We start from the raw sequence: 23,780 nt of genomic DNA, 5'->3' as shown, positions 1-23,780 counted from the left end.
CAAGACTTATACCAGTGAACGATGATGTTTGCAGGAGAGTAACAAGTATTAATAACACTTCCTGCAACATTCACTACACTTGATATTTTGATTTATTTTATGTCTGGCTTTACATGCACAAATACATATTTATACTATTGGGGCATAAGTGTCATGCACAGCTTCCAGCACTTTCTAATGTAGGACAAAATGTGTAAATGACATATCTGGCAGAACTTAATTACGTGGATGCATGCAAGATTCTTGAGGGCATCTCCCCACTCTCCAGTGAAAGTACTGACACACAACCAGTCAAACTCCGTCAGGAACTACTGAGAAAATATCTTTCACTGTCACAAATGGAGACATTATTGTATGTGTGTGTAAGTGAGAAAGAGAGAGAGAGAGAGAGAGAGAGAGAGAGAGAGAGAGAGAGAGAGAGGGACATGCAGTTCACTTTTCAAGCACACATCACAGAGAAATAATGTAGGTTCTAAACATGGGAAGGTTCAAATGGCCCAACTGTGAAACACTGCATTTTCTTTTATTTTGCTTTGCTTTGCTTTGCTTTTCCGCTACTCTCCTATACAACACAGTTGTTAGGAAGTAAGGTACGTAAAGCAGAAAAGGGAACCGAACACTGAACATTGTTTTGTTTTGCTCTGAAGCGCATGCTGATGTTTTCTCCATAAACTCTTTAAGTACTGTGAGTCTTGAGGCCCTCTTAACGGAAACAGTATGGTAGCAAGCAGGTAGCAATGTTTTGATTTCTCAACAACCAGAATACCTCGCAAATGGACTTTATCCCCATGACACATGTAGCCACTCACACCTTCTTGATCTGGTTCCTACAAAATAGGTGTGAACAGGCGCTTACTGCTTGAAGGCCTGCATGTAAGTGACATGCTCAAGGTCCTCAATTGGCTCCACCCAGCAGGGAATCGGCTAATCAGCAGGAAGGGAGGAGCATGCCCTTCTCACCTAATAAGAACACAAACAGTTAGAGTTAGCTGTGGAACCACTGGAAACTGAACTAGCATCACTGGAGCTGACGACAGTTTTGTTTAGGGATGCGTCAAACGCAAACGGCCCTCTAGACCCTATTTAAAATGTTCACTTTGCAACTTGTGCTTGGATTAACTTTGGATTCATATTGAGCCACCTGTTTCCCTGCCATTAACCTGTGAAATTCATACGACTAAGCATGGCTTGGTATCTGCAAATCAACTGGGTGTTAAAACCCTGTACACACCAGTCACTGCACAGGTGTGCTTCCTTTAAAATTCAAATGGATCCTCATGCGATGCTTGCCGAGGACGAACTGGTTCAGCATGACCGGACTCAGAGAGGTGATCATTTGGAGATGGAGTGATCATGACTTTGCCCATGGAGCATGTGCAGGAGGCCATTTGCATTCACAACAGGCCCACATCCAGACAACTCCACAGGGTCTGATATCAGCATGCACCCTGCACCCGTGCAGCATGTGGTACCCTTGATTAACAAGGGTTGCTTGGCATGCTGTTGCTTTCTGGACACTGCGTACGCTGTTCACGTTTTAACGTCAGTGGTTCAAAAAGATCACAGGCGTGTGCTTTATCACCACATGCCTGTGATCTTGAGGACCTTGCAAAGGGACAGGAACCACAGAACCTTGAAAATGTTATTTCTGTCTGGCCTCCACTCTATCAACCTTTTAGAAAAAAAGGTCCATAATTTAAAAATAAACAGTAATAATTAAAAAACCTTCATAATTCAGGAGTCATTAAGGGTACCTTTTAAAAGCACTGGCAAGGTTTTCAAACAGACTTGAACTAAGAAACTACTCTCCCCTAGGCAGCAGCTAAAATTATCAGAGAAATTATCAAGAAAAAGTAGCAAAAATAATCAAGCCCTTCCTGCTAAATTTCCTTTTAGCGATTCTCAAAATGCTGCTTATGGAAGTGGGAGCTCTAATGGCTTAGCAATGTCTCTCAGCTTCCTTTTAACTAGCATCCTCTTCTATTGTTTGTTTGTTCCTTTTCTACTCTGACTGCTGGTAATGATGCGGTTTTCAGGTCGAAATGGGGAAAACTGATCCAAGACCAGCCAGTAAAGACTCAGTAAGAGTGACACTAGCCCCTTAATCCATCTGGGAGGAAGGCACAGAGAGATTCATCCACTGTCTGCTTTGCTGGTCCTACCTGCATCCTGAAGGAGGAGATATTGATTGGTAAAGTCTGGAGAAACCAGAGGGGAGAGCCAATTATCAGCTGCTGTCATTCTGGCCCATTAGTAAGCTAACTAAAAGGTGTATTGTGTGTGTGTGAGAGCTTACCTCATGTTGGCTGACTGTAGAGAGACTGCATCTGATTGTTCATAGTGCTCCTGCTTAAAGGAGTAGCTCATCCAAAAATGCTAATGTTGTTAATGACTGAAACCAGATAGAGGCTTGTTAACACAATGCAACTAAAATAATGCTAACTTTGCTTGCTTTTTGTGTTATCATGTTAGGCTGGAGAAGGAATTTTTCAGCCTAACATGATAACACACAAAGCAAGCTAACACACGCCAAGCCATGATAACACACAAAGCAGGTTAACACACATGCCAAACCATGATAACACACAAAGCAAGCTTTTTTTTTCTCCTTAGTGGTGTTCTCTTCCTCAAATCTTATATGAACCTTAGACTAAAATATACTCTCAATTGGCAACATAAAATGACTTGATCTTAGTTATGAAACAACAGAAACAATATGTTTTTCCCCCTTTTGCTTTCTGCATGCTCACTATATATGTTTCTTCATTTCCCACTTCTTTTTGGCACCAGCCGAGAGGAATGGCATGGTTGTGGCCATGCGCTCTGTATTTCCCTGTCGCTTTTCCGAGCTGCCGTCTGTTATCTCGAAAAACCCAGCCGCCCGCCATCAGCGTTGATAGAGCATTATGAGTGTTTTGAGCGCTGTAAAATACCGAGCATACACTTGGCTACCAAAAACAAACTAATATATCTTCCTGTTTTCCACACTTCAGCTCCAAAATACTTTCACCATAATTTAATTTCCAGATGGGTCCATTGCATTATTTTCATTGATGAGTTCTTGGCTTTTAGGGTTATTCAAATGACACTGTTGGGCAATTTGTGGTTGCCTTTTTTTTTTTTAAATAAAGTAAAATAAAATTCTGGTTGGTGTGTTGTGGTGCCTCCTTTCTGAGAATAAAAAGAATAGCCTGTTGTTTTAAAAAGTAGGGTATATGCAACTAGATTTCCACCATTCAGTACTTTCTCTCTCTCTCTTTCTCTCTCTCTCCTTAAATCTAGACATCCACAGAACCATTTACCTGAACCCACAGGTATGAACTAAGCTGTTTCCTTGTATGAACATTTTATCTGGCGTGCCCTTTTGCTAACTTTAATCAGAGGGCTCTTGCAGCATGCAGAAGATGTAGCGTGATGCCGCCGCTGTTAGCCTCGCTGCTAATTGGGCTCGTGTCGGTTAATTGTGTGGTCTCCTGGGAGGTGTCAGTGCTGCTCATTTCAATGAGAGCAAATGAGCGCTAACTGTCTTCAGCTGATTGTGGTTTAATTAAAGGCAGGACCAGCGCATGCACTCTGACAAAGAACAGAGAGCGAAATCCTGGACTGAACTGTAGGTGTACACACACATACACGGAATGGGAGTGCTTGTTTTAACTTTTTTCCAATAAATCTGCTGATCCAATCACAGTGAACAATTCTCTCAACCTCATTGTCATGAATGATCATCTTGAAGAAATGCAGGTGTGCACTTGTTTGTGAGTTTGTGCTGGCATGGCTCCTGTGGCTCCCCTGGTAGATCAGGTCGAACATGGTGCACTGCATAAGAGCATCTTCGAAATGGTACAAATGCAAGTGATTTTTAGCCAATTCTCTCTTGATGCATTTGCAGCTGGGCTAATAAAAGGGGAGCTGGTCTCGCTGACTCACCTCTTGATCGGTGAGTCATTCACGTCATACACTACCAATCAGCTTCTTGACGCACAGTTCTATGTCCTTGCAGAAATCAAAACAATTAGAGCTGAGTCAGTTCAAAACAGGGCATCAAGAGATAGATACCAATTTTGTGGAGCTGTGGTAGCTCAGTGGTTAAGGTACATGACTTGTAGTTGGAGGATTACTGGTTCAAGCCCTTCCACTGCCAAGTTGCTACTGTTGGGCCCCTCAGTAAGGCCCTTAACCTTCAAATGCTCAAGTTGTACTTAGTCCTAGCTTTAAGTTGCTTACAATAAAAAGCATCAGCTAAGTAACATAGTTAGCTCAGTAGGCTTGAAATTGCATAGATCACAACTCCTTGCCCATTTTGCCACTTAATGTCGCTTGTGTGCAAATGTCAAATATAAATATAAATATAAATAAATATATATATATATATATATGTCCTCTTCCCTTGGGGGACCGTGGTATTGTCTTTGTTTTTTTCACTCTGAGAGTTGTGTGTCTCAGGAATTCAGTCAGTTCGGTACATGTTGCTTTACCATCTACTGCTGAGTCTTTACTTGGTTTTAGAAGATCAAGATTCACCTTTCATCATATAATAAGATAAAAATAAAGTACTTATTTCACAATAGGGTCATGACCAATTGTGCTCTGAACAAATTGTGCTTAAAAGCTGCAGAGTGCTGGTTTACTGTCCTTAATGGCAGTTCTCAAATTAGTTCAATCAGACCCCATGCTGTTTCCTTGTAGCTGATGTTTTGCAATGTTTGGTAAGAGGAACTTGAATAATTAACTGGAGTATCTGGTGTGGTGGTTTAAGTTTAAATATTAATGAAAAGAAAAAGAAAAATATAAAATAACTTTGAAATGGTCACCTATCTGAGTGAGGGAGAGTGTAGTAAGTGTGTGTGTTCAAAGGAGAATGTGTTTGATGAGTGTGTGTGTGTTACAAAAGAGAATATGTTTGATGTGTGTGTGTGTGTGTGTGTGTGTGTGTGTGTTTGTGTGTGTGTGCTATATAAGTACATATGTTTGATATGTTTGCATGTTTGTTTCAAAAGAGAATGTTTGTATGTGTATCATGAAAAAACACAAAAGAATGTTTGCTGTTCATGACTATGTGAGCATGCTCAGATGCATGTTTGTGTATACATGTGTGTGCGAGCGTGTGTGTGAGTGTATTGTGTAGTTCTTCCTCAGGATTTATGAGTGTAATAATAGAGGCTCACTAGCTTCATTTGAACACAGCGTCATTCTCTCTTTGTCATCCTTCATCCTTTATCTGGCTGTGTGTGTGTGCGTGTCCATATTCACCCACAGTGCCCTGTCCCTTCATCTGTTCATTAGTATGTATGTCCCCATATCTGACCCCAGTCTGACTCCGTATCTCTCGTATCACTCTCAAGCTTTCCTTTCTTTTTTTCCTGTGATTAAGAAAAAAAAAAAAAAAAACACTGATTACTGTGTGTGCGCGCTCGCATGTGTCTGTATGTTCACGCTTGTTTATCTGTTCTTTCTGAGAGAAACGGGGAATATTATCTCATTCCGAGCCTCTGATTACCCGAAGATGAACACAGGGGTCTCTCCCTGTCTCTTCCTTCCGCTTATTCCTCCAGCTTCATTTTCATATTTGTTTAGCTTACTTCGTAACCCCTCCTCCCCCCGCCCCCGATCTCGCTGTCTTATCTTATTCTCACAGCCCCCCATGCACTTTCTCCGCCTGTCTCTCTTTCTCTTGGGCTCACCTCATGACAAATAGCACCGATCGCCGTCTATAATAAACATGGCCTTCATTATTAGCGAAGTTGCCAACACTCGCTCTCTCTGTCTCTGTGTCACCGTGCATCGCCCTCGCCCACTTTTTAATGAATTTCCCTGGCTCTCCCTGCCCTTCCATCACTCCTTCCATATAATCACTTTCTTTCTCTCGTCCCCTTCTCTTATTCTGCACAAAAAAAATCGAGTCAGAGAAGAAGATTTTAGTCGCAGGTGGGCTCAAAATTCATTTTCTTTGGGGGCGCAATGATTTACATGGTGGCATTGTTGCATGTCTAAGTTGAACCTCGATGGGAAGTCAGGCAAACTGCACCCCCGCTTTTTCGAGTTTCCAGAGCGTTTGTGCGCTAGCCGCTAGCGACGGCAGATGCTGTGTTAGAGCGTAATTCATTAAAACCCACAGCAATTCGTTTTAGAGGACAGTGCGAATTAAATTCAACTGCGTGCAGGGGTTGCTTTTTGCGCATCTACTTTGTGTTTGAGAGGTCACCTCTATGCTAGTTCAAGTTATAGCATGGGACATGACAGCTTTGCAATAACACTGCAATAACGATGAATTGTTTAAGCTGACAACGCAAGTAGCTCACAGAGGCCATTGATGTGATATTCTAAATAAATAAAGAAATGTGCTAGCATGTTTTAGGCCTCCCATTATGTCATAGCTACTTGTACCAGAGGACAATCACCTTATGGTTTAAGCCCATTGTTCAGAGCGAGTCGCAGATCCTTGATACGCACAACTTGTGTTTCCTGTTATTGCATATGAAGCTAGGGGAATGTTGGCCATGCTATATTTGGTTTTTATTAAAGAGGATTATTTTTAATTAGATCAAGCCGCGGTACCCATATGAGATCTGTTCTTTTTCTCAGTGAGAGCTCATAGTAGAATAGCATTAGCGCTGGCTGTGTTTTCCAAGCGCTTGGAAGGTGTCCGCAGTGGGGAACTCTGTCTTACTGTGGACGCTGGTCCTAATTCTGAGCTTTTCTTCAAGTCAGAATAATACATACCCTCTGAGTAGTGGCTGAATGGCTAAGTGTCAAGACTCTACACACTGGCTGCCATTGCAAATCACACTGAAGGAAGAGCGAATGCTACATTTAACCCCCTCACCATTTATGTTTTAACAGTATAGCTAGGTTGACTGGACAAACAGGATCATTTGTGATAGTCCTCTCGCTGCTATTATAGCCATTGTGAATAAGCTTCTCTGTATTCATTTTGAGGGATCCCATATGTTGAGTTTTTTGTGGGTTTAGCTGTGTGTTCCATCACCAATGCCGCTATGCCAAACAGTATTTTTTTCTTCTTTTTTTCCCCTGCTCTGAAGTCACAGAATTCAAAATTGTGCCATCTTTTCCCCTTCTGCGAATCACATCCGTGGAGATGTAAGATTTTTGTTAATTAAAGAATCGGCAGAACTTATTTGTTTGGACAAAAAGATCGTACCCCAGATGTCTTACTCTGGCAGCTGAATGGCAAATCTTATTAAGACAGAATGTGCAATGGTTATTTTTAGGCCCATTTTATGAGAACTCCCAAATATTGCCTTACTGCTCACTGACACACACACACACAAACATGGAGGTTGAACATGAAGCCTACTTTTGTGATTCCATATTCTCTTCTACTTTATGATCTCCTAATGCTTATCTGTGTCCGGCAGATCTCTGACAAGTAGCAAAGCCACACACTCTGATGGAAACACAATGGATTTTTTTTTTTCTTGTCTTGTAGCTACTCAAACACTAAGCTCTGGATTTCAGTGTGTTGTATTGATCGCCATGCAACCTTCGACCCCTTCCACAGAGTAATGGAATTACCTGTCATGCACTGTTGGCTCAAGGTCCTGCAATATTGTGTGCCACATACTTGGTGTCACCTCCAAATGAGTCCCCAGGGCCATAGTGAGAAAAAGCCACAATCCTTGCCTGTATAAAATGATGCAGTTCTAAACCCCAATGGCCCTCCTAGCAGAGGTCTTTAGCTCTTTAGTGCCACATCTTGAATCCAAAATCCTGTCCAGGATTTACTCATTACTGGTAGTTAATTGGTCCTAGAGCACAGGTAATCAAATCACAGCTATCAAGGCCCATGTCCTACAGATATTCTACTCTCCTGTCACCTTTCACCTACCATCATTTATAGTAACAGTTCAGTTAACTACAAGTGATTGCAGAATTTAGCACCAGAAATTGGATTTGAGAAATTGGAAGAGCAGGCCTGTATGGCGAGAGATTCCAGCTCAATAAGAGACTGAGGTGGAATCTGGCCTTTAAAAATCAATTACGCCATTGAATCAAGGCATGACTAAGCAGTCTGGTTAGATCTGCAATATGTTCAATATTTTAATGTGAACAAATTTAAGAATGAAATCAGTCAAATGGACAAAAAAGCAAGTTTATGCTAAATGTGAATAAAACTAATTTGAAGTGGTTTCAAACAGTGAACCTTTTCATTCTATCACTGTAGCATTCTGGAAAATGTATCAACCAGTATGAAAGTAGCAGCAGGATCTATCAAATACGAAGCAATAGTCGGTAATGAAATATGGTTTGCCTTGTGGTGGGAAGATGTCATTTCCCAATTCAACTATTTCATGTTTAAGTCATTAGCAGCTATTAATGTCATGAAAAGAAGAGGCAACAGCAGCAAGATGACTTCCTTGTGCAACATACACTAAGTTAATTAATTTCAGTCTGCTCAAACTTGACTTCATTAGTGTTGCTAATCACAACGTTAGCAAAGTAATCACAAGTGGAACAGTTCAGTGGTTCCCAGAAATCTCTATCTTTGTGTGTGTGTGTGTGTGTGTGTGTGTGTGTGTGTGTGAGAGAGAGAGAGAGAGAGAGAGAGAGAGAGAGAGAGAGAGAGAGAGAGAGAGAGAGAGAGAGAGAGAGAGAGTGTTTAGGGTTAAAAAAAAAACACATTCCAGATAATTGTTGTTTGCTTCTGAAAAACCATAGAGCTGGGGCCGACCAATATATTTCTTTATATCTATCACTGGTGTAAGCTGCTAACCTGATGGGGCAACCCACAATGGTACACTCAGTGTGCCCACCCCTCACTGAGTAACTGTCCCAAGATTATGACTCATCTGAGAAGAGCTAGGTCTGTCTGCAGACTACAGATGGAATGGACATGTTTTTGAGTCCAAACATGAATTATCCATACAGCGTCACAGAGTAAAAGGCATGCCTATATTTTGATGCATGAACTTTATTTACAATTTGCATTCTATATATGAAAGCCCACTGGTCTGCAGTGTGCAGACAGATACTGTTGCCTGAGAACATGGAAACAGGTGTTAAGACTCTGGCTATCATAGCACTGATAGAAATACAGAGGTGCTCTACTTGGTCCTTCTGGGAAATTTAAAGATTAGAGAGAAATATATGTAGACAAGTGGGAATGGCACTTCGATTTAATCTGAACTGATTTACCATGCATGATTCCAGCGGCACGTGCCCACCAGTGTCCTAATAAATCACATAGAGCAAGTTAGCGGAGATGAAATTGGAGCGATGTCCATTTTTCTTCATGAGCTGATGTGTGACTCTGAATCGGGACGCGTCTATTTCCGTGAATTCTTTATGTGACAGGCGTTTACCCATGTTGCATTGAAAAGGAAGGCAATATGTTTGTGGAAACATGCCAGTCTAATAAAGGACCCGTTGATATCACAGCACATTGATTTTTGAAGGTTTGCTTCTTTTCTTTCCCTTCTCCTATTTATATGGGTACACACTAGTAAATGAGAACTTGTGCTCATGATAACATGCATACAATATTTGCAATGAGAGAAGAACCCATGAAATATGAAAATGTGATTTAGCTTTTGGAACAATTGGAGCATATTTTGTCATTTTGGTCATTAGACCTCTACATTGTGAGAATATCTATATTATGACCTGCTATAAAAGTAAATTTACTTTCTCAGAAATTACTGCCCTAATTGGTAGAAGTTGTAGAACTCGACCAATTAAGTTCAATCCAAACCCAAGACAAGTGCAACCTTATTTTACTTTCTTTAACTGACAAGCAATAATACATGTAGTAAGCTTCCGGGTACTTGTACTTGCCTTAGACGTCTGCCTTGTAGAACCAGAACTTCAAGAACTGTAAACAGAAAACGATGCCACAAATGGCAATTATCAACACACCAAAAAGTTATTAAAGGGAAAATGACAACATGTGAAGCCCTACAGGCACGTCTATCCTACTAACCCACCTTTCTATCTCTTTATTCTCACTCTCATACTCCCCCTCTCTCTCTTTCTGTTTGAATATCTCTCCCTGTCTCTCTCTGTCACTCTTTCTCTCTCTGTCTTTGTCTCTCACCTTCATCAGCCACCCCATATAGGGTTGGTTTTCCCCAAAACCCATTGCTAAGGTCAACACCATTACAAAGAGGGGTGGAGCTATTAAACAGATGGACAGCCTACCAGCCTGTAGCAGCGGGCGCAGGCTTTGCCTGACAAAGGAGAGGGAGGGATAGAAGAGTTTGCAGGACTGAGAGAGGACATCCTTTGGGATACAGCATGGGCCCTGGGAACATATTTGCATCATCTTTCTTCCGTTCCCGAGCCCTGCCAGACTCCATGATGGGCTCGCTGACATGAGGATTCATGCAGACCATGGGTGAGCATTGGGTGAGGTAGCCACAGCTTGACAAAAGTGAGCAAGATCAGTCAGGGTAGCAACTCCACTGCACATCATGTCCTGCAGGTATGGTGACAGCAGTTGACATCTGGGCATTAGGAGAAACCAGCTGCTGGAGATAATGGAGACTTATGGTGTAATTTGGGGGTGGTTCTACCTTTCAGTCTTCACTAGTACATGGTGTGTGTGTGTGTGTGTGTGTGTGTGTGTGTGTGTGTGTGTGTGTGTGTGTGTGTGTGTGTGTGTGTGTGTGTGTGTGTGTGTGTGTGTGTGTGTGGTTAGATTAAGGATGCACAAATATTGCAATATAATCACTGAGTTGTGAAATGTCTGATTTGTCTCACATTTTTCAACTTTACTTAATATTTTATAAGGATCAGTGAATCTAACCCAATTGGGCCTAGAGTATATGTTTTGTTATATGGCTTGCAGTGATCTGGCTTTAAACTCCTCCCTTAAATGTGAGACAGACCTTTGCTTTAAACCTCTTGGATAAAGTTTGTGGGTCTGTTCTGTAAAGATTGTGAAGCATCATGGCGTTTACCTTGTGTGGCACTTACAATCGGTTCTGAACTATTACTTTCTTTCTCTTTCAGTGATCTGTGAGGTGTCCGGTAGTGAAAGGAAACACGGCAGCATGGCAATGTATTGCTTGCTACAGAAAGCCCCCTCCCACCTTGTGCCTGACCGCTTATGACCCATTCCTACGGAAGTAGCAGGAAGCTCTGTCCATGTCAGTGGTCCTTGGATGTGTCGTATTGCATGGGCATTTATGATCTCTTTCTACCTCCTCTAAGGTTAATGACCAATCAGAGGAAGGTGCTGAGTCCTGCCCATCTTATCCACACTGAATGTTTATTAATGAGTCTTAATAAGTCTTAATGAACTGAAAACACAGCCCAGTGGAAGAGAAATCGATGCAAATAATTAAATTACTAAACACAAGGAAACCACTCCCCGACACCCACGACCCACCATCACACTGATATTATGGTTGGTTACTCATGCAAGTATTGATGCAAGATATGATAATTTTGGAAATATAGTGATTACTAAATGGAGGCTTTTTATGTTTATTTGAATAAATATTTCCATAAATATGTGCTCGGGATTCATCTCTAACACAGGATTTGATCTGAACTTACCAACCTAAGAGCACAAAAATTCTCCCCAAGCAATCAATCAAAATAGTACACTGACACAGAAAAGACATTAGAAAAGGATGTTCAAATTTGCTACAATATCTGACAGATTCCCTTTAAGAAATACATTACTGTCAGTGTAGTGTGTACTTATCTTTCAAAATTGTCATGAAAAATTCATTTGCCTCCACAACTCCACCTGTGTACAAAACAGTGGGAGTGTGTGACAGCAATCTGGACTTTTAATGGTGTCATTTTCAAGGTACGCCAAGCGCTCGTCTTCACGGCGCCAGGATCGGTTTGTTTGTTGTACTTGAAAGACTGAAAGACTGGCAAAAACAGGAGAAAAGGAGAACACCAAGTTCTTATCTCTCTCTCTCTCTCTCTCTCTCTCTCTCTATATATATATATATATATATATATATATATATATATACATATATATATATATATATATATGTATGTATGTATGTATGTATGTATGTATGTATGTATGTATGTATTTATTTATTTATTTATTTATTTATTTTTTAAGCTCTATCTTGACTGTACCTCTCTCACTGACCACACCTTATCTCTCACTCTCTTTCTCTGTATGTCTCTCTCTGTTTGTCTGTCTGTCTGTCTGGCTCTGGAGGACATGCCACTGCTCAAACCTGCCAGCCTAGAAGCGTGTGCCCTCATTTATAAATGGAGATGGGGGGAGGGGGCATGGTTAATTGCATATTCCTCCGGAGGACTCACTACAGAGAATGCTGGCGTTATCAGCTGCATAGTTCCTGAGTTCACATCTTGTGTATCAGCAAGCAGTATGCCCACCCATCTATCCCATTTTCAGTGGGATAGATAGGCAGTCGTTAATCCGTAAGGGATAATCTCACCATCCCTTGATGTACAGTTGGCAATGTCCTTTCAGAAAGGTTTCGGTGGTCTCAGTGATGCACAAGATGAAAGCAGCACATTATGGACCTTTATTCTGGAAAAATAACGCATGACTTTCTTCCTGTGGTGAGGCTGTATTCACCCACTCCTCTTCTGACACTCTTTAGACTCCAGGCAACCATGTCTCTGTTTAATGTCACAAGAAGTTGAGCAACTGAACCCTAACAACCCCCCCCCCATACTCCTTAACTATGGCACCCTGTTATTTTTGGAGGCACTTGAACTATTTATCCCACTTCTATTACTGTACTTAAGGGGTATTTTGATGGGCAGAGCTTGAGGGTATTTTGGGCATCATTTCTGGCATGTGCGGTATGCTCTAATCCTCTTTGTCATTGCACTTCAGTGAGTTCTTTTGAGTTCAGCCAGGGAAGTTTGCAAAAATAAAACACAGCTGAGCTTTATATATTATTGTACTTCTTTAAGTGCCACAACTACAGATTAGGCACTCACAAAAATACATATCTAAAAACATTCCCTTTGTGTATGTATTTTAGAAAAAGATAATTGCTTACTAAACTAAACAATACATTCGTTGACAAGTATGCTATTATTTGATTTTACAGGTAACGGTAATTTAATCTGAAATTCATGTCGTATTTAGGTTTTTGTTTATTTGGATGATTTCCTAAACACAATCTCCCTAAATTTGGTTTCACTTTTAGTCTTACTCCTTCAATTGCCTGAATAAAAAAGTAATAAGGTAATAAATGTAAAGTAATAAAACTTTACTTTGCAGGTCTAAATACAGGTGCCCATATGCACATTGCAGATGCGCTTGATCCTTGAGGCCATAACGCTGTTAAAACTGTTAGCCTCCCCACCCTCCCAGTCTGCTTTCACTGGGCACCTGCTGGAAAGCCGTTGGGTCATCTCAGTGAAAATCTCACTGAGGTAAGTGTGGGATGCGGTGCTAAAATCTTGGCTCGATTTTTTTTGCAACCCCTCCCAACTATGTCAGTTCCATTATATTGGCTGATCCTTGTAAAGCTGTTCCATAGGCAGCAAGTTAACACCATTGATATTAATTACACTCTACCCAGGCAATCTAGCAGGTAAATCGAAATTGAAAAATAATAATAATACTATAATGGCATGTGGTAATAATGTTTGCCTGAACAGTGTACAGTGCCTCAGCAGTCACTTTTTTACAGCTACCAGTCATAATGAAGAAGAATGGTGTGACATTCTGCTGGAGATAAGACAGGTTGCTACTGCTTTCTGAGTTGTTTAGTTATGACAGACATTAAAGCACGACCCAGAGTGTTTTCACGTGCCCTGTTTGAAGGAGCTCTTCTTCCAATAACACTAAAAGCTAACAGTGGATGAACAACCTAACAGAGACAAATTAGCATGATCTTGAAATCTCAATAAATCTGTGCTAGCACACTGATAAGACCATTAACATATTTCTTAGCTCATTATTATTATTCATTTGCATATTTCTCAAAGGTCCATGAATTTCATGTAGCAGCTGAAGGAACTAAAATACGAGTGATAAAAGTGGAAGACATAGCTGAGTAAGTGAGCAACAGTTGTAGACTCATTGCTTTTATACCCTCTGTGCAGTCAGAAATGTTCATACCAGCAAACAAATAATGCCGTCATCACTCCACAAATTCTCTTTTTCTTCTAAGACAGGAATGGACTCTTTCTCTCTTTACTTTTACTCTGGAACTATAAAATGTGCAGGAGAGGATTGTTTGGTATTACATGGGCCGCTGGCTTGCGTTGGCTTGAGGTTTGTTCTACACCTTGGAGGTTGGTTGCTGTGCTGAGGAGGTTATCATGACACATATAGATGGGGTGAGAATGTGGGGGCCTTTATGGCCCTATTCAGCAGTACATTCTGTTTACACAGTAGCATTGTGGCCAATTGACAGTCATGCCGATATGAAAACAGGGCAGGCTTTGTCATCAAAAGTATTCTAAACTGCCACCAGTTTAACAGATGCAGACATAATTAATCTATGTTGGCAAAATACACTTTTTAACATAGTAGCCAAATCTATTTAAACTCATTAAATCTTAGTGAAGACTTGCTCTAACAAATTATCGAGTTTACTGACAAGGTAAGTTGGCTACTTGGCTGTGTCTTTATAGGTACTAGTAAAAATAGTGCTCTTCTGAGGCAGTTTTCCTGATGCCAGCATGCTTGTTGTGTTATTATTTATTTTGGCCCAAAGTGCTGAACACTTTTACGTTACCTTCGCAGTGAATATTTCCCAACCCCTCCTGTCAAGCAAGTGGCATGGGCTTATGACATCACACCGACCCATTAAGCAGAAGGCATGGCCCGTGTCCAGGAGACACAGCTCTGACACTCAGTGTTAAAGATGTCTCCCCTTTCTCTTCAGGCTGTCACCTTCTGTCCCTGTCCCAGAGCCTCCGGCCGCAGGAGCTCAGGGCGACATGGTAATTTAGTGCTGTCTGTCAAGAGGTGGATGTCTCCTCCTCCTCTTCCTCTCCCTCACTATGCCTCCTGTCTTCTCCTTTCCTCATCCAACACTTAATTACACTCTTCGGGACTTTGGGATGTAGGTGCCGACACCATGACCCAATCCAATAGACAGGTTAAGGGCAGAAGTCTTTAATATCGTGTAGGTGCTTGCGGGCTGGACTTCTTGAACTCCCATTCAGAGAGAGCTGGAAGGGATGAGATCCCATATTGCTTTATGGTGCACTACAATACGGCTAGGCTGTTGTAATTCTACCTGGCACCATGCAAAAATGGCACATCCATTATTACATTGACCCAAATAACTTTCTATACTGCGGTGTCAAGCAGTTTCAAAAATGACGAGCTCTATTGTTTTATTTTACACTGCTCTGGGTGAAGATGTCATGAATTTTAATGAGGACTGTAAGAAAATGTCCTTCTTAATCACAGGTCATGCAGCAATGTCAGTGATACAGATAATCACGGTTATTTGACCATTTCATCATTCTTAACGAATATGAAATATGAAACCATGTTAGGTTTTTTGAACATGATGAAAATAATTCATGTTTACATATTACTGATTTTGTTTTCTTATCAACTGATGTTTTGTTTCTGTTAGTATATGTGGTGAAAGTCTTATCAAACACTCTTTGGTAACCTGCTGAGTTCAGCTCTTGCAGCATCTTATTTTTATTTTATTTCTTTCTTTCATCTTTATTTTTCCATACACTTCTTGCTTTTCTGTCTCTCGTGCATGGCCATGCATGGCTAGCTTCAGCCGCCATATGGGCAGCGTCACATTCCAGATGTTGCTGTGCACTCTGCGTCTTCAGCCGGTGTTCCGGCTCTGGCGTTTTGACACATAACTCCTCAGGCACTTTTCCCCCTGCCTGGACCCACTCCGCTTGGCCCTAATGAGTCAGAAGGCCCTTGTTTGGCCCTGGTATCTCCCACAGATAAGTGCCATCCAAAGGCCAGGGTTACCATAGGTTTAAATGAGGCTCTGGCAGTAGAATTTGTCAGTGAGGGCTGAGTCTATCAGAGGGGGAAGGGCATAATAGACATGGACCGAGATACCGTCTCAATCTTTCCATCTGTCATCCATCTCCCTCTCGCACTGTCTCTCTAATGCCTGAAAAGGCTAATTTGTGGATTTTGAAATCCAGGAAACAGTGGCAGGTAAAAGTCAGGTATAGTATGAAAAGGGCAAGGCCATCAGACTTGAGTCATTTGAAGGTAATCATCTAAGAGCCAAAAGATCAGAGAGAGTGCATTTGAATGTGTGTGTCTGCTTGAGTGAGAAAGAGAGTGAGAGAGAAAGAAAGAGAGAGAGAATGAAGGACACCAAAGAGGAGATATAGTTTTCATGATTCCCAATGAATGACTAAGGCAAGACCATATATGTTTGTTCTTTGTTATTTACAGATTTTAGTACTTGGGGTTGTACTTCATGGTAAAAGTGAGGAAGATAGAGAGAGGGAATAAAAGGCTGTTTGTCTGAGTCCAAACTTGAATTCCCATAAGAGTCGCAGGGAAAATGGCACCCATTACACATACTTGAAAGATGTGTGTGTGTGTGTGTGTGTGTGTGTGTGAGAGAGAGAGAGAGAGAGAGAGAGAGAGAGAGAGAGAGAGAACACCTCTTGGACCAAGCAATGGGCAACCTCTTCCATTCGTTCAGTGGGAGCGTGTCTGATTTCGCTCTCCCAGAATTCTGCCCTGCAGCTCCCTTTGAGGTATCCCGGAGGTGTCTGATCTCAGCACGGCTATTTTCCGCCTGCAAGCCCAAAACTCCTTCACTTTCAGCAGTCATTTGCCTTGTTCGCAGTTTGTCTGGGTTGTTTGTGCTATTTCAGAGGACAGACATTTTCACTCTTTCTTTATCTTTGTGTCTCTCTCTCTCTCTCTCTCTCTCTCTCTCTCTCTCTCTCTATCTATCTGTCTAATAATTGCTTTCTCCCCCCACTGCTTCCATCTCTCCTTCTTTTTGTTACACCCTTTTGCTTTTGCTCAGTCTGCTTTGCTTAATTTTCTTAAGTGCCCTGGCACTTATTGTTCTGAAGTTTCAGCCTTCAGCATAGAAACTTAAGTAGCTCTGTCCTAGACTGAGGCGCTGAGAGTCTGCTCAGACTAGACCACCCCCCACCCCACCCCCCAAAGAAATTATGGGAGCAGCACTCAGGAATGACTATAGCAGGTGACAGATGTGGGGTTGACCTGCTGCGACAGATGCGAGCTGGCGGGGTAAAACTTGGTAGGTACTGCAAAATACAGACATTGTTTGGATACACCATGCAAAGAACATGAAGAGAAGGGAGAAGAGAAAAGGGGGGAGAAGAGGAGAGAGAGGAGAGGAGAAAAGGGAGAGGAGAGGAAGGGAGAAAAAGAGGAGGTAGATAAAGAGCGTAGGAGGGAGAGGAGTGGAATGAATGACATCCAGTATGAAGATGAATCAGAGTTAGACATGGCTGGTGATGACAGCTCTGGTCTTGGCAACGTCTAAAGGCAAACCCCCATATTAAGGATGACGGCTGGATGCATTTGTGTGTTATGGTGACAGGCACGTTCCAAACACGCTGTAAACAGTTCTTTCGACCAGCAGCCTCACTCTCTCTGTGTAGAAGAATGTTGGAAGGAATAAATCTGTGGCTTCTGTGTGTTGTGTGGTAAATCCCTTGGTCTTTTCATGTGCTTAATATTGTCGCACAAACTTAGCTTTACCTTTAATAAAGGGTTAGTGTGGACCTGCTGAAGGTTAATGGGGGCCATGTCTGTGTGACCGCAAGGAGGACGCTTAATGAGAGAGGAGCTGGTCATGACTGACTGTCGGGAAGAGGTCTGTAGTTCACGGTCAGATATTTTTGGTCCATGCAAGCCCACACCTGCTGGTACTCATCGGGTACAGGACCCAAGTACACTTACTATGCAGGACAGGCAGAGATAGAGGGAGACATAGAGAGAAAGGGGAGATTACTATTCACATTTTCTCTCAAGCTGTTTGGAGACTCGAGCAACTGTTCTTCTCTCGCTTCAGTATTACTTGTTTACACTATGCTAGTTAAACCCCAAAGTGAGCAATCAAAAGCTGCGCATGATCAATGTCTTTTCTGAAAGACATGTTCCCAAAATCCCCTACACAGCCTCCAAGAAAAGCTGCACCCGTTCATTTCGAGCCCACTTAATGAAAGCCATTGCTTTTGCTGCTTGGGGGTTTGCTGCATCAGACGCTTTATCATCCAATTCCGCAGCAGGTGACAGAGAATCTGTGTTCGTCATTCGACCCTGAAAGCATTCAGGCCGCGACCGGGGGGTGGCGACATCGGGGAGAACATTGACCTCCAGCAGCGGAGAGCAAAAACAAACAATAAATGCAATCTATTCAAGGTCACGACCTGGGAGCACCTACCGCGGTAATCCTGCTTACTGGCCAGTCGCGGTCATTGTGGTTGGACACAAGCAGCGGACCTGGTGCACAGAATGCCCTCCACAGAGATTAAGTCTGCACATAGAGGATCAGCTAAGGTTCAAATCATAATTAAGGGGAAAGTTCTCCCTAAATGTTACATATTTACTTACTTCAAAAACCAATTTAATCTGTTGCTTGCTTTAAAAACCAACTTCAAACTGTTGGGTAAGACAGGGATGGGAGTGCATACTGCTTTCAATAAATACAGAGGACCAGATCAAATTAGTCCAAAGTTTGTTTTCATGCATCAATAACAAATGGAACTATGTTGCTGTCAGAAGGCAAAATTCTTAGTGCTTTTAAGTTCAGAACAAATAAATTGGGCACACAATATTCTTTAGGCTGTTTCTTTCTCCTGTTTCTCTTTAAACAATTCCTCTGTTATATCCATTGAATTAAAAGAAGGGTCTCTTTTTGCCTCTCTCACTTCCTCACCCACTCTTTCTTCCTTCCCTCACTCTTCTCCCTCTCTTTGTGTCTTGTCTCTCTCCCTCTCCCTACTCTCTGTTCCTTTTGTTTTTAAAGTCTCATTGGCCGTGAGGTCACCCCAGCTGCTGCTCCCTCCCTTGCTGGATGCTAACGGCATAACTCTGGTGTTAAAAGCAACCAGGCACTCTGGGAATGCAGCCCAGGGCAGGAGAGGCGAAGTAGTGTTTATGGGAATGCAGCCAGGTCAGAGGAGGCGAGGCAGTGGCCATGGAGCGATATTAATAGAGGAGTCAGTGTGGATAGAGAGATAAAAGGATCTCTCGCAAGTTGGTTACAAATGTGTTTGACCACGTCATGAGCACCTACAGCAGTCCACCAAATATCACCTTCTCTGTGTATTATATATTTAATGGCAAAGAAGCTTATCTAGACAGCTTTGTCAGTTGATTTTTTTAAATTATTTATATTGCATTTGTGTTCCAGAAATTAGTAATAAGTTGTTTGTTAGTTGTAAGGTAGTTGTAAATTGTCCTGTGTGATTTAAAGCTTGCTTGTATATTGTTTTCTTTCTGCTTATCCTGAGATGTAAACTGCCAGTCTAACAGTGTGATGGCTAGCACCCTTCCAAGGCAACTCAAATGGCTGTGAAGGTGTAGGAAAGTTGCCTGATTAAGAGTACATGAATGTGCATATGTGAGTTTGTGTGTGTGTGTGTGTGTGTGTGTGTGTGTGTGTGTGTGTGTGTGTGTGTGTTCGTGCATTCATGCATGTGTCCGTGAGCGTGCATATTTGAGTAAATAGTTGCTGTGAGAGGGAGGTGGCGAGGGACCAAAACAAGCTAGTGCTGTAGATAGCCAGTGTCCGGCAACATCTGCCATCAGAGTGGCAGAGTGGCAGCCACCCCAGTTATGAAGATCCCCTCATGTTCCTTCTGTGTCGCATTTTATATTTACAGCAGCATGGAGCAAATATTATTTGTTGAAATTGCTTTTCTGTCTCTCTCCTGAATGGGAATATGTGCATCTTCTGATGGTCAAAATCAATGACTGATGGCTTCAGCCGCAACTGCAGGCCTTTCCATACTGACCTCTCCATTAGCTAGAAAACCAGCCCTGTCTCATCCCCGACTCTTGCATTCACAATGTTGAACCAGCTTAACCTCCTCATATGACTCAGAAGAAAATAAAACAGCTTTTGTGATGCCTGTCTCCATCAGAAGATTTAGGTGGAGTTAAACTGAAAGAGAAGTTGGCCATTTCTTTATAGGCAAGCTTTAGTAATCTGTCATGGTCAAGGCCAAATTGATGAACATCTAAAGTCAATTTCAACTTTTACAAATGTGTAAAAGTGGAAGTTTCTTCTACAGTAATAAGATCCATGACTGACATTTTGCACTAGGCTATATGTGACTGAGCTACCGGATAAGTGTTAAGGTGAAGTGCCCTTTCTCTTTAGTACTGAGAAAAGTAGATAAGCGACAATCCTTTTCCTTAGCTTGGCTTTGTAGGCTCAAAAAAAAAGAAAATCCCCTTAGATCCAGTGACAGCAGTGCAGGGCAGTCATTTTTCAAAGAGAGATGAGGATGTATAACCTTCTAACTTGGCAAAAGTTGTTGGAAGAAGGGGAGCTCTTTGTTAAAACCACTATCTCCCCAAACTGTTGTTTGGGTTTAGAAGAGCATAATTCTGTTTTGCCACTTCTTGACAGCTGTCTACTGGGTATGGCTGAAAATTCTGTATCATTCCAGACAGAAAAATAAGCTGTTGTTCAATCAGTTCTCTTAAGAAAATGTTTGTTTTTTTAAAATATCTCTTAGACACACACCTATAAAAAAAATTGCAGTATTAGTTCCTTCAGTGTCACAAGCCCCCTCATTACGCTAATGCCTTATGCTTTTCTTTCAGCTATCTTAAATTTCTGCTTAGAAACTCAGTTGGGTAAAATTATAGTGCCTAAATTTTAGCCTTGGGGCACCCTCCTTGCTGTGTTCTCCCTGTTCTAACAAATCTTGCTCCTCTGAATCATGTGGAGAATGTTAACAGTGCCATGCTGTGACCCTGCTGGATGTTGGAGCTCCTTGCTGGCTGACATCGTGTAAGCATCATTGACTACAGTGATGGTTATTGACTGATCAGATGATACTGTGTAATGAGCTCCTTCAGCACTATTGAAGAGGGGCTGAACCCTGCCGGATGGATGTGCCCTCTGGGACTGCAGGAAATATGACTGTCCTGCACATATTCTGCAGATTTATTTACACACCTTAAAGGCTGCCAGCCGCAGCAGTAAATTCTTTTACGAGTACCCGTTCGGCAGAAGCTCCTCGTAACTGACGCTCAGTCCATCAAATCTGCATTCTGCATGTTGAGTGGTGATTTAGAGGCCTAATTAGAGTTCATAATTGGGCTCATTACTCAGGGTTTTACTGATGGGTGTCTGTGGAGTTCTCCAAAAGTACTTTGTGGTATTCCAGTCCACGAAGATACATTTCAGCTATTGGTCCGCGTTTCCCCTTTTTGTTCCCGATGAGCTGCGGGTCTGAAAAGAGTTATCCTGGATGTACTGAGTTATCTTGGATGTACTGGCCTGATTCAGGCCAAAGATAAGATTTCATGAAAATTAATGTTCAGCTCTGCACCATAGATCAGGGTGTAAGCTATGATGCAGGTTAGTGCATCTGCTTCTAGCCAGTGCTGGTCGTGTGCAACATTTTGTTCCAAGTACAGGTTTTCTAATACATCTGAAAAATAAACACTCCTAGATTGAACTGTAAGAGTCTCTGTGCACCATATCCTCATTACACTATTCGTGGCCTCACTGATGAACAGAACTATGTGTGATGACAGAAATATTTGAGTTCATAAAGACATCTCAAAGACCCATTCAGTGACCTCACGTGTTCATATTTGGCTTCTCAGGGCTTTTACCCTTTATCAGTATGCAACAAGAGAACATGTTTCTAAACTACTGCACAGGCCATAAGTAATTGGATAGTAATTGGACATTTTCTCTTTTGTGTTCGATTTGGCTCTATACAACGCATTAGACATGAAATGAAAGTGATTGAAGTGCGGATTGGCAGCTTTAGCAGACTGGAATCACATTTATAGGCCCTCATTTGAGGGAACTAAAAGTTTCGAGATATAATTGAGCTATAAATATCCTCACATAATACTGTAAAGAGAAAGCAAAGCATAAAATTGCTCAGAAATGTATATTCAAACAAACAGTCAGATTTAATACTTATTCACAGATCCTTTGCGGTCAGTGTGCACAGTATCTTCCCTGTCGATACTGCTGCAGCACTGTAATGTAACCATTTTCATTTCCTGCTTGATTCTTTTCTGTTTATTTGTCTCCGGTCTTGTGTCTGGCCTCCAGTCCAGGTGAAATTAATACTCAGTAGGATTTATGAGATCAACTTGGACAATCTAAAACTGCCATATTCAGCCTTGAAAACTGATATAGTTGTTTAGTACTAGGTGTCCACTCACTGGCCTGCAACAAATGCTGGAAAACTGGACATCTAGCAGTAACTCCAGACATTTTGTAAGCTCTTGTGCACATATACCAATGATACAACAACACACAGCTGGACAATACTGAACACTGAGCAACATAGAAGGGTGACTGTGTATTAAAGAGATAAACTGCTGATAGAGCTGACCAATATAAATGTAAATATCTTAGAGTTTTTGAACGCTAAACTTATACTCAGTGGACAGTAGTAGCTCAGTGGTTAAGGTACTCGACTAGTGAACAGAAAGTTGACAGTTTAAGCCCCACTGCTGCCCTGTTTCCACTGTTGGGCCCCTGAGCAAGACCCTTAACTGTCAATTGCTCAAACTGTACTCAGTCATAATTGTAAGTCGCTTTTGGTAAAAGTGTCAGGTACTCATCACTTAAGTTTAAAACGCAGTGTGGTGGAGTGCCAAGGTAAAATCTAAATAAATGAGTGAAGTCCAATATATAATCACTTTAAACTCTGACAGAAATATAAAGGAAAGCTTTCAAAATGGCTATGAATGCCGATGAAAGGCTAAGCCATTTAGGGCCGATACAGTAGGCCAAATTCCCAGGGCTGGGTTCAACTGCAGTGGCCAGTGGTATTATTTTATGGTCTGTTGCCTTCAGTTGGATGAATGAGGGTGACACTGAAGTCAACAGCTGGTAAAACTCCCTGCCAGGTTTCTGAAATACAGCTGTTCCCTTCAAACACATATTAATCTTGTAATATACTATATACTACATGGTATATCTATATAAAGTCATTGCTTTTATGTTCCTCCATCATTCAAGTTTAGGAAATTAAATTCAAAACCCATCAGCTTCATGATGGTCATGTGTATTAATTAGCTTTAAAGTCTCATAAGTGTCTCACTCTGTTAGGAGCTAACAAGATTTCTGTTTCCATAATTTAATATGATTTAATATTTAAAATTAAATAAATGTAATATTTAGATTTAATATGATAGTGAAGTCAACAGTGTGTGTGCGTGTGTGTGTGTGTGTGTGTGTGTGTGTGTGTTTGTGTGTGTGCGTGCACATGTGTGATTAACAAGGATTCCCCATGGAGCCAGATCATTTTGTATTATTGTCATCATAAGAAAGCTTTTCATGAATACATGTCAAAAGTTGAGCAGTGCTTGAACGGCTTGGCCATTTTCACACCTCTGCCAGGCATTGCCACGAAAGCTAGTTGGACCCACTTTCTCTTCTTAACATACAACTGCAAAATAAACCCATCCAGAACCCCACAGATTCTTAAAATAGTTCTCTGTTTGGCCCGAATAAATTATTCAATTTCATTTTTTTTCTCCTTACTTAAAGACTTTAGCTCCGGAAGAGATTTATGAGGCATTGATGAATAATTTAAACATTTTCAAAGCCTCGTGGATGTGCCAACTGGACTAGAGCAGCAGAGAGAGTATAGGGATGGTGGTCCTGAGGCTGATACAGCCCACAAGAAACACCACAAGTCTTGCT

General features: G+C 41.6%; 1 protein-coding gene and 1 long non-coding RNA gene across 6 annotated transcripts in view; both read left to right on the top strand.

Annotated features, from left to right (window-relative positions):
- Positions 1–23,780, top strand: part of LOC113579187 (receptor tyrosine-protein kinase erbB-4) — a 165,441-nt gene that overhangs the window by 10,285 nt on the left and 131,376 nt on the right. The gene's annotated exons all lie outside the window — the stretch shown is intronic.
- LOC113579188 overlaps positions 13,632–23,780 on the top strand; it is a 39,920-nt gene continuing 29,771 nt past the window's right edge. Inside the window, exons 1-2 of the long non-coding RNA XR_004776993.1 lie at positions 13,632–13,663; positions 13,909–13,976. This is a non-coding gene — a long non-coding RNA (uncharacterized LOC113579188). The remainder of the gene's footprint in view (positions 13,664–13,908; positions 13,977–23,780) is intronic.

This window comes from Electrophorus electricus, chromosome 16 (assembly GCF_013358815.1).
Source record: "Electrophorus electricus isolate fEleEle1 chromosome 16, fEleEle1.pri, whole genome shotgun sequence".
Classification (NCBI taxonomy): Eukaryota; Metazoa; Chordata; class Actinopteri; order Gymnotiformes; family Gymnotidae; genus Electrophorus; species Electrophorus electricus.
Note: the sequence above shows the minus strand (reverse complement) of the source record. Positions and strands in the feature narration are given on the sequence as shown.